Source organism: Sus scrofa, chromosome 8, assembly GCF_054392235.1.
Source record: "Sus scrofa isolate SSC_HxYL_T2T_F1_AM1 chromosome 8, Sscrofa_HxYL_maternal_Yorkshire_Landrace_v2.0, whole genome shotgun sequence".
Taxonomy (NCBI): domain Eukaryota; kingdom Metazoa; phylum Chordata; class Mammalia; order Artiodactyla; family Suidae; genus Sus; species Sus scrofa.
The window spans coordinates 144,640,886-144,656,472 of NC_139390.1; the positions used below are offsets into that span (position 1 = coordinate 144,640,886).

Here is a 15,587-nt window from a genome sequence, read left to right on the forward strand (position 1 = left end):
ACAGTTTGCGCCTTGCTGATGGATTTAAATAGAACTTAAGCACCTGGAAATGGAATCGCCAAAATTATGAAAAAACAGCTGCCCATCATGACTGGATGTTACCAGATTCACCCAGTCATAGCAGAAATCCTTTACACAGTGGAACTAATAACTCAGGATTGAACCTAGGCACTTCCAGACGTCATAAGCAATTTGTGTAATCAGGTGCAAGGCCACAGTCACACTTCTCCTACCTCTGCTGTTGTCGTACCTCTTCCGCAGCTGATACCTGTGTTTTCATCCAATGTTTCTGCGACAGATGAGAGCCTGGTTCACGATTAGGCACCCTGTGTCTGCTCGAGCTGGAAATGGACGACGGTTTCATTAAAACTTCACAGAGAGGCGGCCCAAAGGCCAAGGGAAAGGAAATTCTCCCGTTTTCCCGTTCATCAGAGTTGTGAGAACTGCATTTAATTGCCATTTTATATGGAGGGAGAACTGGCTGGAAGTATGTTCAGTTGTTATTATTGAATGTTACTGAAAATCCAACCCTCCATCACAGAGACCACTGCTAAGTCCCATATGGCATCACTCCCTGGGGACACAGGCCAACCACCTGTCAGGTCAACTGTGTAAGAGCTCCTGCACTAGCAAAGGGAGAGACTTGTCTTCGCTGGAATCAGTGACGCTCAGAGATGAGTCTGCCTCTCCTGTCCACAGCGCCTTCCCCACAGCTGCCATCCGAAAGCCTGTGCAAAACCTGATCACTCGACATCGTATCTCACAACAATCGCTTGGACCAAGAGATTAGTGGGCTCAGGGATAAGAGACCATGGAATCCCCTGCCCTACCCACGGTCCATCGTCCAGAAGGCGCCGCGATGACAGAATGGTGGGACGGCCTAGTAAAGTCCCAGCTAAGACCCTGGTTCAGGGGCACCATGCTGCCAGAGAGCGTGCGGGCCTTCAGGATTTGGTTTACGCATGTTTCTAGTGACCAATATACACTGAACACTAAAACATGTAAGAACCAAGAAACTGAAATAGGATTGGCTCCATGTCATCATTTTTGTCCCGCTTTTTGTGTTTCTTGCCCATAAAGCTTAGGTACTGTTTGCTTAGAGATTTTGGTTCCCGGGAATGTTCCTTCTGCTTGGAGTCCCAGGAAGGGTCCATTGAAATGGAAACTTCTAATTATTTTGATCATTCTGGGTTCCATATGCTGGTGGTGAGCTGGCAGGCAGAGAAAGGGATTATTGTTCTGGCGGAGGTAGTCTACACCGGCTTTCACAACAAGCTAGGACTGCTGCTGCGCAGTGGAGACAGAGAGGTGCAGGACCAAACCTACGTGGTTTCAGGATGTTTTGCTGTTTCATCACCCAGTGATTCACAGTAAGTGAGTAATGGTAGCAACCCCAGCCAGGCAAGGATAATACAACTAAATGGCCAGATCCGTGAGAAGAAAAACGTGGGTTTGCTCCCCCAAGGCAAGCAACTCTGGCCCTCCGAAGCACTGGCCTGGCGTCAGAACACCTCTGCTGGCCACTTAAGAGGGAGGTGATCATACTTATTATGCAGTCAGGGTTAGAAGCAAGAGTGGGCATGGCTTGGTATGTTAACCTTTTTCCAGCACTTTGAGGAGGATGTGACTGCTTTCTGGAAGAACTGGACTGCAATCCTGGAAAAGGGGAGGCCATCCTGATTCTAGGCAAGCCTCTGATCTCATGAGAACAAGCAGGTCTGAGTGCCTCAGGAAACAGACTGGACCAGACTCAGTCCCTCAGCTGGGACACTGGCCTTGCGATCTGGCAAGGGCAACCCTACGAACAGCTCACACTACCCCACAGGCCTGGAGTCAGACGGTTGTGGCCTCTGCCACGGTTAGAAACCACGGCCCACACCACAGAGGCTGACCCCTGTCTCTTGGTTGTTTGTAGACACACACTTGTCCCTTCGTTAGAACACAGCAATGTGAATTCTTGTCCATTTGTCTGTTTTGACTCTGGGTTGCCATTTACAAAGGTTTGAGAGCCATTCACCCGTTGTGCCCTGGTTCTTAGCCGAGGGAGGAGTATCAGAATCATAAGGACCATTTCAACTCACATGTCCTGCCATGCCCCTCGGGTCTCCTGCTTCACTTTCCGCTAAACTCTTGCTCGAGCACCTGATCGTTGTAGACCATGACGAGGCCGGCTGAAGCAGCTTCTAGTGGGATGTATTTATATATAAATGAGAATAATTGTGCTAGAGTTTAATTTTTTTTCAAAATGTTCTTCAGGGTAGATTTCATATTGCTTCTTCAATAGGCAAAGGAACAGAACAATTAAAGAAGAGTGATAGACGGCGCTGCAAGAGAAGATACTAGGACAGGATGGTCCGCACGGTGAAGCCAGACGTTGGGGTTGCTTTATGGAATTAAAACTATGACCCCAAAACACACCTTCCACTGGGGCAGGCGTGAGGAGACAGGCGCCACTCGGTCTGTTCTTCCTCCTCCGCCCCAGCTGCTTCTGGCTGCCTCTCCTCACCTCCTCCCTCGAATCCCCCTTCCTCCCCTGAGGTCGGTGCAGACACCACGCAGAACCAGAGAGGGGAGCAGGCGGTCGGACTCTCCCACTCAGACCCACCAGCACCGAGTGCCACCTCCGTGACGTGACGTGTGTGCCAGGGTGACAGTTACAGCTGTGGCACGAAGAGGTCATACAGAGCGGAGAAGAGCGCTTCCCAGTCGCAAGTGGGACGTGGTCCGTTAAAGCCCTGGCCTGTAAGGCTCCAGTCTGGAGAAAAGAGGACTGTCCCAGAGCACATCAAACGTGTGTTCGACTCGGAGGAAGCGATTTGACTCCCCAGCTTTCCTTGCCTGCTCCGCTAATGCCAGGGTTATAGAGAATATTAAAGGACACACGGAAGGGGCTCTGAAAGAAACAACGGGCACGGAGAAGTTTTAGGATCAGGAGAGATGCACACTTTCCACAATGGGGAGAGACCTCAGGCACCCCGGGACTCCATCCGCACGCGCGCTTCTCCTGTGCCACCTTCCCTCCCAGCCTCCCTCACCCTCCCCTCCTTTCTTCTCTCCCTCCTAGTGCTTCCCTGGGAATGAAGACAAAAGCATACTTCCCACTGACTTACTGTACGCACTTTACTCTCAATACATCCCTTCTCCACTGATAATATTTACTCCTAAAGGGAAAAGGAGGAGGATGGAGACCAAACAAAAGAATCAAAAACAAGCAAAAAACAGACCTCGTCCCTGCCCCTCCCTTTGGGCGCTTTGGAGAGCCAAGTCTATTTCCTTTTCAAGGTCATTCAGTGTTTGTTATCGCTCCAGCAGGATAGCCTCCTGCTCCCTGGTGCTTTTTTAGGCTGAAATTAGTTTCCAATAAAGATGCTCCTGCACCTTGCAGGAGGAAAGCATTGTTTTTAATACACTTGTAACTGATGCTACCGGTCCTTGGGGAGTTTCAAAGGACCTCAAAGGCGATAGTTCTCTACCCGGGAGCAAAGAAGCCATTACAGCTTGTACTGGAAGATTTAATAGGTGTCATAATTTATCATGTAAACTGAAAAGTGTTTCTTAATTAAGTGCGTACGTTAATGAATTTTTTAATTTGATCCCTGTAAGTACCTTGCTATACTAATTGCAATATTCTACACATTAGTCATCCGCTGTTGCCCTTGGCTATTTTCTTCCCTGAGAGGAAGAGAAAGAGAGCTTTTCAGTTAAAGTTCATTTAACTCTTTCCACCCAACAAATTAGATCTAGTCTTACTCACACAGGAGTGACAGCTGTGGTTCAATTTCACTGAGCTTTCAGAGTACTTGCATGCAGGAACCAGCTTAAATTCTGTCATTTTTCCAACAACAGGATGCTGAGGTGACTGCTCTGTAACTGAGACCCTGCCCCCTCCCTAGGGGGCACCCTTGGGTTCTCTGGAGATTGAAACAATTTGTAAGAGCGAAGGCGAGTACAGGGGCCATATGTTCTCTTCTACTCTCAGTCCTCGACGGTGTGATTAACGAAGGGCTGGAACTTGCACCATACTTCCCGAACTCCGAAAAATGGAGGGAAAAAATAAAACGGGGGCGTATCTACACAAGTGGATATTAATCAACAGTGAATGAAGAAGCATTATTTGTAATAAGAAGGGAAGTGCTTACGATATAATGTGAAGTCCAAAAGCCCAACAGGACATTATTGTACAATATTATTACAGCTACGAAAAACAAACAAAAACTGGTTTACGGGGAAAACTATTTGGCAAATAATACCCGGTCATTAAAGTGACTGTATTTTGGTGGCTGAGTTACACCTAATTAACTTTCTTCTTTTCTATATTTCTGCATCGCCCAAATATAGCAGTCGTGTTATCTAACAGGGAAAACCCCTCTATTTTCAAAGAACTGGTGTAATAATATTGTGTGAGAGGACTTTAGGCTTCAGACTATTTTAGGGAAAAACGCTCTTTATCTAAATAGATATTACATAGCTTTTACATGTTTTTATGTTCAACTTACAGTTGAATCAACAGAAAACCCTCAGGTTACACGATGTTGTTAAAGAAGGATTAGAAACAAGCCTACGTCGCTTGGCTTTTCTCATGAAATGACACTATTGGAGTATTCAAGAGGAAATAACCGCATCATATAAATTTTGATCTTCTGCAATTTAGAGAAACATACTTTCTTCTGTGCTATCTATAATAGCTAATTTACAACACGGGGCTACATACGACTATCAACACGTTAAGAATATGAAGAAAAATGTCATGTAATCAACACAGGTACCAATGCCTTACTTCTTATTCATTTATAGGTAAAGAACTCTTGTACTCTGGAGACCTCGGCTTGAATCCTAGCTCTTATATATTTAGTTATGGGGTTTTTATAAAAGGCATTTACATAGGAACTCTGCTAATAGATCAAATGAATAAAATTGGCAGGGGAAATGCAGATGTCAAGTTAAACTTGAATTTCAGATAAATGCCAAATGATTTTGAATGTATGTTGCATTATTTGCTAAATCTGGCAACCCTTTAAATGAAGGAATTAGAATCAAATAGCCAATTTTTGTTTGTTTAATACACATGCCCCTACTCCAGAATTTTACTATTCAGGGGTTGGGGTCCAGTAATCTAAAAATAAAAAATCCTTACTCCAAGTCACTGCCCTACAGACTTCTAGGATTTGGAAACTGCCCTTTAGAGCAGCACTACTCAACTTTAAAGTGCCTACAAATCAGTCCCCTTAGGATCTTGTTGAAATGTAAATTCTCATTGTGACGTGGGGTTGGAAGTCTCCATTTCTTTCAAGCCCCAGGGTGATGCTCCTGGGGCTAGGCCTTGGATCAAATTTCAAACAGCAAGAGAGTTCAGAGGGTATGTGATGTTTCTGTTAGGTTTCAAGTTTGTTGATTCTATGATTCTTTTTTTTACAGGTATTACATCATTTTATTAAAACTTCGTCTTGAAACCATGACAAGTTTGTAGATTGGAACTCAGATATCTAGTTCAGTCTAGACTTGTACTGATTTGCATTGTCATCCTTGTCTCCACAGTTGGTTAACAAAATAAGCCCACCAGACACTCAGAACAATGCATCATTTTCACTGGTGGGACTAGTTTCTTAGCCATTTATTCATTCGATGAGTGCTTAGTGAATCCTACGTGCCAGCACCTTTGTTCAGCAAGGCAAACTCATCAGAGAAGTCTACGAGAACTTACTTAAGGTGGGAATCCAATCGTCTTTCTGACCTTGTAATCCCATTGCTATTTCCTGTGTTTTATTTTTTTTTTTTTCTTTTTGGCTGCTCTGTGGCATATGGAGATCCCAGGCCAGGGATGAGATCCAAGCCACAGTTGCAACCCAAGCTGCAGCTGCAGCAATGCTGGATCCTTAGCCCACTGGGTCAAGCCTCCAAGCATGCTGACCCCACTGCACCACAATGGGAACCCCATTGTTCCCATTATCTTGATGGTCATCTTGCTCCTTCTCAGAGACTTTGTGCTGGAGCGTCCTCTCCCTCTGGATCTTTTTGTGGTTGGCTCTTTCTCATCACTGAAATCTAGGTCACAATGTCAGTTCTTGAGAGTGGATGTCTCTAACTTTCCTATCGAAAGTCGATCCCGTACCCCCCATTGCTTTTTTATGATATTAACATGTTTTGTGATCCAAAATGCTCTTGTGTACTTACTTGTGAATGTACATATTTCTGTGCCCACATATGCAGGTATTATTTCTCGTACTCCACCCTGCTAGCATGTGATCTTCTGAACAGCCACCTTGTGTGCTTTGAACACGTGATACTCTACAAGCACGTGCAGATTAGATGTTTCTTTTTTTCAATCTAAACCCAAATCAACTGCAATTTACATATACATAAATAGAAGCAAACCTTCAATAACGAAAGGCAATTTTTGTGAGAGTTTTGTATCTTTACACAAATCCATCTGGAACATCCAGTAAGTGTCAACGTCACTGCCTGACACTGGGAATCTGGATGTATATTATTATTAGGGCCATATACAAATAGAATTTATATTACATTGGCCCTGTATATTCCCAATGCCATTCTAATTATTTTCTGTGATATTTTTCTAAGTCTTTACAGAAATAGTGAAGAAATTTCAATGTAAGCCAACACAGAGGTAAAAATGTGTGTTATGCCAAAATAACTATAATTAGTAGATAGAGCAGAACAGAGGATTGGAAAGAGAGAGAGAGAGAGAGCAACATAGAGAGGGATGAAGACAGCAGGCCAACGTTATTGCAACACTCATTTAAAATGGCAAGAATGAAAAAGCACAAAAAGCAGTCTCAATACATGCAGTAAAGCAATGCATGGCCCAATTTTCACTTGAGAGTTTGCTTAATAGTCGCATGTTCGCAGGTATGTTTTCCAGGATATAAAAAGTCACCTTACAGTTTTTATGTCATGCATTTGGACATGAATGAGTATTTCTGGAATTAAGGCTATGGCTTTCGTAATTAACTGACTCGACTAGAAGAGCCCCTTGTTGTAATTTAGGCTGTAATGTATGGCAGTCGACTCCTAATTCACTCACACTGTCACTTAATCAGAATCTCAAATCCTGACCATCAAGCTCCAAAAGCTATTGGCCTCATTATTGACCAGGCCACCAAGACTCACAATGAATCAGCCGGCAAACTCTGGAAAGCCCAGACCTCCATCCTCAGCGTCTTCCAACTGTGCTGAGTGCATTATTGATTCTTTTAGCTGGAAGTTCCCCCGACAAGCTTATGTGTGCAATTAAGTGGATTACATGGGACGTGTTAAACAGCCTAAGAACTTCTCAGGCCGAGTCTTTGAGCCTCGGCACTGATTCACTCTCTCAACTCAGCCACTCAGGGGCAGGATACAGGAAATTAACAGCAACATACAAAAATTAACAAATGAACAACCATACAAGATCCTATACTTCCTGGAAGAGAAGCACTTGGCGTGGGTGGGTATCTCTTGCTTTGGAAAAAACTGTAACTCTCTGTTGTAACAGATGAAAAAATAGCCTGACACCATTCTCTACTGTACTAGTATACACATGAAAGAAAGCACAAACCCACTAAATTCCTACTATTTTTGTTTTCATTTTAAAACCATTTATATGATCTAGGTATTTGATGTTTAGCACAGTGCCTCCTCAAATCCTTTTTTTCTCTCTTCTTTCTAAATATTTTAATACTCTTCCTCATTTCTGCAGATAATCACACAGCATCCATCAGTAGACTAATATAAGGCAGTATCAACATTAGAAATAAATGAGGAGAAACTTTCTTAAGTGTTCTGATATGACACAGTCAAAGGTTTTGTTCTCAGACCCTCCCATCTGTACCAAAAAAATAACCAATTGGCCACATTAAATTAAATCAGATGAAAATGACAGTAACGGTCTGACCCTGTCTGGTTAATTACACACACACACACCGTTAACAACAGGTCTTCCAAGCTCTAATTAAAATATAGTCAAGTCCAAGGGTTATGTGAAGAAAGCCTCAAGATCCACACAAAATATAAGATCTTCCAGCAATTTTAGGAACAAGTAACAATCTCTGGGAAAACAGAACTTTGCTGCTACCCTAAGCTGCTGCTATTAAATGTAAACATAGAACGGAAGTCACTTAGACTATAATAAAGTAGTTACTGGTGCTATGCTAAAGCACTGCTCCTCTTTATTTTTTGAGCTCTGGCGAACGAGTATGGAACAAAGAGACTGTAGATGCCTTGAAGCTCCTCAGAAAAAGAAGCCCTGAGAATGATGAAAAACCAAGAAGGTATTAGAATGATAAATAACAACAGTGTCAATCATATAACGCTGTGATATCCAAGACCTGCTGCTCGAGCACTCGCTGCTATTGGAGAGCAGCACTGAGAGAGAAACCTCCTCTCTGGCCTGACGATTTAATGTTGTAACTAGCCGGTACCCTTTCTCTTACTGATTGTGCTATTACTGACTCATAGCTTCCTTTCCCTGGTTCTCTGATCAACAAAGTATTAAGATGGTAAAAGAATCCGATTCTTCCCTCACCTATTCAAAGAAACACTTAGCTGGTGTTCTTTTAGTTATCTTCAGGATCTGGTGTGAATAGCTTCTGCTAGAAAACCAGAATTAGGGATTAAACCTTCAATCGGACAGGTTCTCCTTGATAACCACCACCTTTCCTTCAAAGTCTGACAGAAGAATTGCTCTTGGAATCATTTAACTTTATTTTTTAAGACAATGACTTCTACTGGAAATAGAAAACAGGAAATAGGAACTGGAAGAAGTTTAAGCTTGCCTTTCTCCATCACTGGGCGGCGCTCTTCATTAGGGTAGGAACTAGGTCTACCTGTTCACCACTGCGCCCCTGAAGGTAAGAAGTTGATACTAGATGAGTTTCTAGCAAACAATTTTTTGAGTGCGACCTATTACACAGATACAAGTGAACTGAGTCACAGTGTTCAGCTTTCATAACTCTTTCCTTTATTAACTATAGTTTCCTACTGAATGATGCCCCTGAGAATATTTTGATATAATAAGCCTGAATGAGGTATACTTTTCTGAAAATGTATCCAAGTCCTCACAGTCAGTTAAAAGCAGTGTTTTTAACTGTACTTTTAACTGTTAGCAGCATCGATAGGAAAAGTGAACAATGTATTGGAAACGAAAGCTTATCGTTAGAGCTAAGTTAATAATGCTTCTACTTCCGCTTACCGGCTAAAACGAAAAGCAGTATTGATACAGAATTACTGAATCCTGAGTTTGCATTCGGCGTGTCCTCCCTTTGGTTCACGTGAGAACCCATCGAAGTCACACCAGGGATGAACATCTGCTCAAAGCCTCCTAGAAAAATTACCCGGTACTCTTCAGCACCTGCCGTAGGGTCCTTCCAACTACCTTCCGAAGCCCACAGAGTTTACAGAGTTTTGCTGTGATGCCTATAGATTAGATACAAAAAGTAGACGTTTCATAGGCTGAGTTAAGAGTCCTAATAAAATTATATAAAAATTGTACACTCACGTCTCATACACCGGAGAAAATAAATTACATTTATGGGTGTTGATACTGTGCTATATCAGCAGTGATATAAAAAATGGCCTTACTGTCCCCTTGGGCTTGTCAAAGTCCAGACAGGTTTCTTCCTCACTAGCGGTCCCTGGCCTCCTGGAGCATTTGCTCTAAAAACTTGTCATTGTAAATTCTTCCTCTTCGCCTTGGAGACGCAGTCTTCTCCCAGCCTCTTGCCAGTTTTACGACCCAAGGATGTCTGTCACAAGAACGTGGGGCTATCCCTTAGAAATGAACTCATAGAGAAAGGCCTTCCTAACTGCCAGTCTCTGTGGGAGAGCAGGAACCTATAAACACTAATTAGCAAGATGGCCTAATCTTTTTGACCAATCTCCTCTAATGTCCTCCTGGATTGTTCCCTTAGTTTATCTCACCCTTACAAACTTCTCTGCCTTTTTTGTTTCAAAGGAGTTAAGTTCAATCTCTCTCTCTCTCCCTCTCTCGCGTTTCTGACCCCATTGCAACAGTTTTGAGCGGTCTTCCTCGCCTGTTTAACTCTATGCAATGTTCTGCTTCTTTGAAAGTGCCCTGAAGAACATCCTTCAAACTATATGTTGCAAAAAGGTGACAAAATCAGATTTTAAGGCTTGACTAAAACTGGTTTGGCTTTATTATTGTAAAATATATTTCATAAAATTAGGACAAAGCATTTCACCCTGAAAGATACTTCCATTATCTAAAATTTTAAAAATCAACATAGTTCAATCAAAAACTATAGTTGAGACAGATGTCCTGAGAAGTTGTAGCATCATCAGAGTTTATCATACATTCTATGAATAAATTTCAAACACACTAAAGAATCTGATTTTCTGCAAAGCTACAACAAAGGATACCTACTAAACTTTCTTCATTTTACTAATAAGGATTTTACTAACCCAAATATTAATATCTGCTATTCAATATTCCATAGGTAAATGTGCAATCATTTTCGTTCATTACTTCTCATTAACAAAAACCCAGTACTTTCATTTTTGTTTTTTGCTTGTTTTTTTAAGGGCTGCACCTGTGGTATACGGAAGTTCCCAGGCTAGGGGTCGAATTAGTTATAGCTGCCAGTCTACACCACAGCCACAGCAACACCTGATCCCAGCCACACCGCAGCCACAGCAACGCCTGATCCCAGCCACACCATATCTCACGGCAACGCTGGATCCTTAACCCACTGAACGAGGCCAGGGACTGAATTCATGGATACTAGTCAGGTTCATAACTTGCTGAGCCACAACAGGAAATCCCAGTACTTTTATTTTGTGCCTTTGCTATTATGTTTTCGTCTTCTTCTTAAATTATAGCAACTCATAATCAAAACCTTTAATACCAATATCACATGTATATTTCAGCCACTTCTAGCCTATTATTCCAAACATATTCAATCCCAACTTTTTAAATGGAGATTATGTATAATCTCCAAAATTTGTGGTACAAAAATTCCTCATATTTATTTCTCAAATGCAAAACTTCCTGTCTTTTTCTGGGACTCTGAAATGAAATAACAACTGAGTCACATTAGCTGTGGCGCCAACAAAAGCCCGAGTTAAAAGTTACTGTCAATTGAAGAATGCCACGACGTCCCAAAGAGGTGGAAATCACTGTTTTCCCAGGTGGAAGTGAACTTTTCTCTTTGCTTCTATAAATCCAGGAACCAAGTTCATTTTCAACATTAGTTCATTTTCAACATTACTAATTCATGAATTAGTATTCATGGCCCTTCTTCATGCTTCTCGACGTCACTTTCAAGTTTGAGCTAGAGGAGGAGTTCCCGCTGTGGCTCAGTGGTTAACGAATCTGACTAGGAACCATGAGGTTGCAGGTTCGATTCCTGGCCTCGCTCGGTGGGTTAAGGATCTGGCGTTGCTGTGAGCTGTGGTGTAGGTCACAAATGCAGCTCAGATTGGGTGTTGCTGTGGCTGTGGTGTAGGCTGGCAGCTGTAGTTCCGATTGGACCCCTAGCCTGGGACCCTCCATATGCCGCAGGAGTGGCCCTGAAAAGACAAAAGACCAAAAAAAAAAAAAAAAGTTTGACCGAGAGGAAAAGCCCCTCCTGCTTTCTTCCAAAGCCAACATTGAGAGAGGATCAAACATTTGCAGAATCCATATGGTACCTCCTTCTCCTACCTTTTACGGTTATTAGGGAGCAAGGGAGGGTTATCCATTCTGCTTCCATTAACTCTTGAATCCTCCAAGTTATCCACCATGGAGACCTTTACACGTTCTTGCTGTGAAGCCGCGACAAACGGACCCACACATCCCACCCACACACACACCTCATGCCATCTTTTTCTTTCTCTATTGTCAAACTGATCATCGCTCCACTGATGGAGAATAAAGAAGCGGGAAGCTACAGACAGACATTGGGAAAGTCACCAGCCAGGTTGGGTGAAGCTATACTTTTTGTTTGTTTTAATTAAGAAAAGAGAGAGAGACTGAGAGACCAAGGTATTAACTCTGCAAAGACCAAAGGGATCTCAATATACCCTCAACACTAAGACTTCAGCAGAATCCTCCTCCCTGACTCCTCAACGGCCTAAGCCAGTGTCTCCTCCAGCTCATGAGAGCCGCTTCCCTCCTGCGGCTCAGAGCCCCGAAGTCTCTGTGTGGTGATTAGCGGACTCCGTGCAGTCCCTGGCCTGACTCCAATCACTCTCTCCTTGAAAACTGCTGAACCTTGATGCAGTAGCACAGCACAGACCAGGCCTGTCACTGGGGCTTGGTCCTCATTACAGCCAGAGACTTCGGGAGATTGTTTGTGTGGCTGGAACATCTTCCTCCCGGTGGCTAATTAATGTTTCCCCAGGGCTTCTGCTCTGTGAATACTTAAGGGCAATGATCACCAGCCTACTGCATGGGGAGTGCATCTAGGCAATTCCACCAAGGCAGCTGACAACAGCTTGAGGTAATATTAGCCCTGTTACATGAAGACAAGTGCTCTCCACCCAACGAAGACAGAGACTGGCACCACTCAATAAATCACTGCAGCATCCTTGAAAGCCTAATGTCAGTTCTAAGCCATTAATTTTGGCAGGGTCTTTTGACAGGATGTTTTGAGAGCATGAGAGTATGCATTAGAGCATGCTCTTTCTTGAACCAAATTATAAAGAGCAAATTCTCCCAGTTACCAACCTGGCAAGCCCTTTACGTACTAGGGTAATCAAATAAATCTTCTGACTTTTTTTCCATCGGAGGGTCTCATCCATCACTCAGGATATGGAGAATAACTTTCTTTTAAATAAGAATATGGTATAAATATACTTATCTATGTAGCCTCTGCCTTCACAGACTCATTGATGTTTCAGAAACAGGTATTTGAACACTTGGCTAGGACTAGACATGCATGAGAAGTTCCCTCTGTTGGCCAAACACCAGATAATATTATCAAAATTGTCAGCTGATGACTAAATAAGTTCATCCAGAAAAATGTAGCAGAATATCGTTCCTCAGCCTTTTGGCTAAGATCAAGTGTAGTATCTGTTCTTATCAGTTTAGTATCTGATACGTCCTCTATCCGAGGACAATATATTAAATGGATGTTTGGAGCTACGAGTTGGAATAGGAGCTTGCTCCGTCCACTCCACGCATTGACCTGGTATTCAGTACTTTCAGGAATGGTCCCCGCTAACCACAGGAAAAGAAAAGAAAAGAAAAATGCAGCATAATAAACTTACAGAAACTTACAGTAAGGATGCGGTTAAGGATGAGAGGGTATTGCAAGGGCAATGACCAATCAGAATCGTGTATTCGAGTTGCACCCTTTGTTTGACAGTGATGTCTTCTGTCAAGAGGGAGCTGTTCGAATAGGTTCAAGGATATAAGAATTGCTGGTGTTATTGTAGCAGAGATGTTATTCCGGGAGGTCCCATGACAACCTTCTTTATAAAATAGCCAGTTTCTCGTTTTATGACATTTTAGAGAGAGCGACCACTCTCCACACCATGAAATGCTGATAATTTTGGTGGAGAATGAAGATAAAGAGAACCAAGATATCAATCAATCAATCTATTAAAACAGGATGAGAGATGCTTGCTGTAGAAAGTTAGAAAACAGTAAGTACATACCAAAATAGTTTATAAATGTTTTCATTTCAGGAAAGGTATGATGGGCCTGTAGCTTTTTATTTCCCCAATACATTGTGTTGGTTTTTTTCCCTACTGTGCAGCAAGGTGACCCAGTTACACATACATGTACACATTCTTTTTTCTCATATTATCAGGCTCCATCATAAGTGACTAGACACAGTTCCCAGTGCCTCACAGGAGGATGTGATCTAGAATGATCCAACTGATGGAAACAAATGATCTAAAACTTGAAACTTTTCTTGGAGACAGTAGGTTCGGAAATTAAGCTATCATTTTCAAAGTCCAAACAAAAACTAGCATTTTAAGGAGTCTAAGGGCAGAAGAAACCTTGACTTTCGCCCCATACTCTATAACATGAATGCAAGAAGCAGGGCTGGAACAAAGGCGAAGAAAGTGACTGGCCAAATTTGAGTAGGTGATACTTAACGCAATATGTGTTTGATATATACGTAGCAATTTAGTGGTGAAAGGAATACAACTTTGGAAGTTTTGTAGTCTGAACACAGTACTGAGGTGATCAAGTGGCTTGATGAACTTAAGATATCGCAAAGTATAATAAAATTAAGTCTGTAAGATCATATGAAGTCCCATTAAGACTAAAATTCTTGGGTACCTACTTCCCCAAAAGTCATTTCTTTTTTTTCCCCCAATTAAATGGTGGTTCCAAAATGTACTGTACCTAACTTAGTAGAATAAATTTTAAATATAGCAAGTCTTGTTATTCTAATAAAGTGAATCTAAAATTACTAATCTATTATCTATTTTTCAGATTGTTTTTCTTTTCAGAGGGAACACAGTTTCGAATTTGTCATTTGTTCTTCCAGATGTCAAATAAGAAAGTTTTCCTTCAGATTTCCAAACAAGACGCTTTTGAACACAAAGGACATGCATATTGCTTTACTTCAATGTTTTTGCAAATATCTGCAAACATTTTGCAAATACTGCAAACATTTACTTTACTACAAAAAAAAAATTTAAACTAAAATAAATTCTTATTTTGGAAATCAGTATCCGCACACCCCTTGATTTCCTGGCCATGTGAGTGTTCCAAGCGCTTTTTTTTTTTTTTTTTTTTTGCTTTTTTAGGGTCGCACTCATGGCATTTGGAGATTCCCAGGCTAGGGGGTCGAATGGGAGCTACAGGATCTGAGCTGAGTCTGCGACCTACACCACTGCTCAGGGCAATGCTGGATCCTTAACCCACCGAGCAAGGTCAGGGACCCGATCTGCGTCCTCATGGATGCTAGTCAGATTCGTTAACCACTGAGCGGGAACTCCAGGAAGTTTGTTTTTTGTTTTGTTTGTTTTTTGTCTTCTTCAGGTAATTCCAGATGAACTTTTTTTTTTTAATTATTTTTATTTTTTTCCATTATAGCTGGTTTACAGTGTTCTGTTAATTTTCTACTGTACAGCATGGTGACCCAATTACACATACATGTATTCATTCTTTTTTCTCACATTATCAGGCTCCATCATAAGTGACCAGACATAGTTCTCAGTGCTACACAGCAGGATCTCATTGCTCATCCATTCCAAAGGCAATAGTCTGCATCTATTAACCCCAAGCTCCCCATCCATCTCACTCCCTCCCTCTTGGCAACCACAGGTCTATTCTCCAAGTCCATGATTTTCTTTTCTGTGGAAAGGTTCATTTGTGCTGTATATTAGATTCCAGATAGAAGTGACAGATGATTGGATTAGGAAGATGTGGTATATATACACAGGAATACTACCCAGCCATAAAAGAAGAATGAAATAATGCCATTTGCAGCAACATGGATGGAACTAGAGACCCTCATCCTGAGTGAAGTGAGTCAGAAAGAGAAAGACAAACACCATATGAGACCACTCATACCGAGGAGATTTTAATACGATTGCTCATGTGTTGATAACCTCTGGGATCTCCTCCATCTCCGTCAGTAACGAGTAAGACTGTAGGTTTTTAGACAGGAGAAGGCTCTTGCATTTATTTA

At 42.1% G+C, this 15,587-nt stretch overlaps 1 long non-coding RNA gene and 1 other non-coding gene across 11 annotated transcripts in view; one reads left to right on the forward strand and one right to left on the reverse strand.

Annotated features, from left to right (window-relative positions):
• LOC102167132 (uncharacterized) overlaps nt 1–15,587 on the reverse strand; it is a 659,279-nt gene that overhangs the window by 291,470 nt on the left and 352,222 nt on the right. The window contains exon 3 of one of the 10 annotated variants that reach the window (XR_014813529.1): nt 234–341. The exons of the other annotated variants lie outside the window; for them this stretch is intronic. This is a non-coding gene — a long non-coding RNA (uncharacterized LOC102167132). The remainder of the gene's footprint in view (nt 1–233; nt 342–15,587) is intronic. 10 annotated transcript variants of the gene reach the window in all.
• LOC146401112 (U2 spliceosomal RNA) lies at nt 12,968–13,157 on the forward strand. Its single transcript, XR_014813939.1, has one exon. It is a non-coding gene; the product is annotated as a U2 spliceosomal RNA (small nuclear RNA).